The sequence below is a fragment of the Mesitornis unicolor genome, unplaced genomic scaffold, assembly GCF_000695765.1.
Source record: "Mesitornis unicolor isolate BGI_N332 unplaced genomic scaffold, ASM69576v1 scaffold20363, whole genome shotgun sequence".
Lineage (NCBI taxonomy): Eukaryota > Metazoa > Chordata > Aves > Mesitornithiformes > Mesitornithidae > Mesitornis > Mesitornis unicolor.
The window spans coordinates 24,481-26,466 of record NW_010176943.1 but is presented as its reverse complement, the minus strand read 5'-3'; positions in this window follow the sequence as shown (position 1 = coordinate 26,466).

Here is a 1,986-nt window from a genome sequence, read left to right as displayed (position 1 = left end):
GGTCGGGAGCCCGGTAGAGTTGCAGCAGCGTGCGTGAACCAGGGCATGTCCCGCTCCCGTGGTGCGGGGAACCTGCCACGCATCGCGAGTGGGAACCTGCTGAGCTCTGGGTTCCCCTCTGAGACGACGACGTTCTCCCGAAACTTTCCTGATGCTTTTCGAGCATTGCAAAGCAGAGTGGAATTGTAATTTCTTGGTATTTTCAAAGCAAATAACTTCGAGTAAAGGATTTTTTTAAAAAACCTTTTCGTGTATAGTAATACAGCAAAAAGAGAAGGAGTCTGATTTCAAAATAACTGTCTAGATCAGTAGCAGTAGATTTCATGTCCCTTTAGGTTTTCTATATACCCGCAGTTCTAAGGGTTCATTACTTGTTTTTTGAGTGTTTCGGGGTTTGGGTTTTTTGATTGTTGGTTTGTTTGTTCCCCCTGCGCTCCCCTCCAGATGTCAGGCTTACATACTTTTGTAGGCAAGCTGAAAGGCTTTCGTGAAAATTACTTTGAGCTTCTTCTGTGTTTACTGAAGGATAATTGAAAGTCTGTTATGATTTCCTACTAATTTGAAATTAATAAGGACTCTTTATTTGTGTGTTTTTGTTGCTTTTTCATTCAGAGTAATAATTTCATATGTAGCATCGTTATATGCATTACATGAATTACAAAGTCAATAGTGAACAGAAGGTAGTTTGATTAAAATATGGTACTATACCAATGATAGTGTTTTGTGGAAGAGTACAAAGGGTACAGATTGCACAAGGTGAGGTCAAAGGTCCGTGGAAACTCAGGATCTTGTCTGTGATGGTGGCCAACAGTAAATGCCTAGGAAAGATTAGAAACATGGGGGAATTGTGCAGTGATATTTTTCTGTGCAGTCTTAGCTGCCAGTTAGTTGCGGTTCAGGGTCACAAGGCATGTCTTTGTGTAATGAAAAGCTTTTTCTGTAGATTTTTGTGCTTTTTTTGTTTTGAGTTGTTTCAACATGGCATGTGTTTTTTTTTTCTTTGTTGGTGTCCACAGTGCTCTGTGGCAGTGAATACCATAGGTGAATCCAGTGTGAATAAGGACCTCTGTTTTGAACTCGCCGACCAGTAGTTCATTGACTAGAGTGAATGCAGTAGTAGTCGTCACTGTTCACTTTGTCTCTTTTATGGCCCCCATCCCCCCTTTGGCCACCCCTCCTCAGGATGAAGAATCTTGCCCCAGATGTAGCTGGTTATGTTAGCTAAGTTACATGTAATTACATGTAAAATGTAATTGTGAGGGGTAGTTGTCACACTAATAGGAATTCTCTTGTAGAATCCTGAGTTTGGCCTGGTGCTTTTCAATGGTAGTTAGTCATACTGATGTACTTGTTCAAAATAAATACTAGTAGAGTAGCAGTGAACTAAATCTTATGCATATATGTGGTGACTTGAAAAGCTGAGTGCAAATACTTGAGAAAAAAGGAAAGTTTAGCCATTACATGTAAACTAAGGATGATCATATTTGTAAGTGATAGCACTGTAGCCCAAGAGAGGTAATAACTTGAAAATGAGGTCAACAATTCCTTGGTATAGTAATGGAGTGTGGAGTTGCAGCGCTCTGGGTTGCGAAAGGGTTATGTTTTATTCTTGATTGTGTTGACAGGTGATTGATTCTCTTAAATGGGGTGCAGCTCTGGTATAGTGTTCTCACTTGTGAGTGAACAGCTAAAAGGATCTTGAAATGTTGGAGCCATTTCATTATGCTGGCCAAGTCTCTGGACAGCAAAGTTCCTGCAGCAGTGCCTGAAACCAAGGTGCAAGAATTAACCTGTATAATTAAAAATCCATTTTATGGCACACATGCAGGAAAATCTTCATTCTTGCACTATCTGGGATCTAGAGGCCTGGCTGTTTTTGACCTTAAAGAAATAAGGAGAGAAACTTTGGTTAAGAGGTCTGGGGAAGTTGAGTCTGTACTTTAATGCAGAGAGTCTTGACAGGTTGTTAATGGCACACCTGTGTAG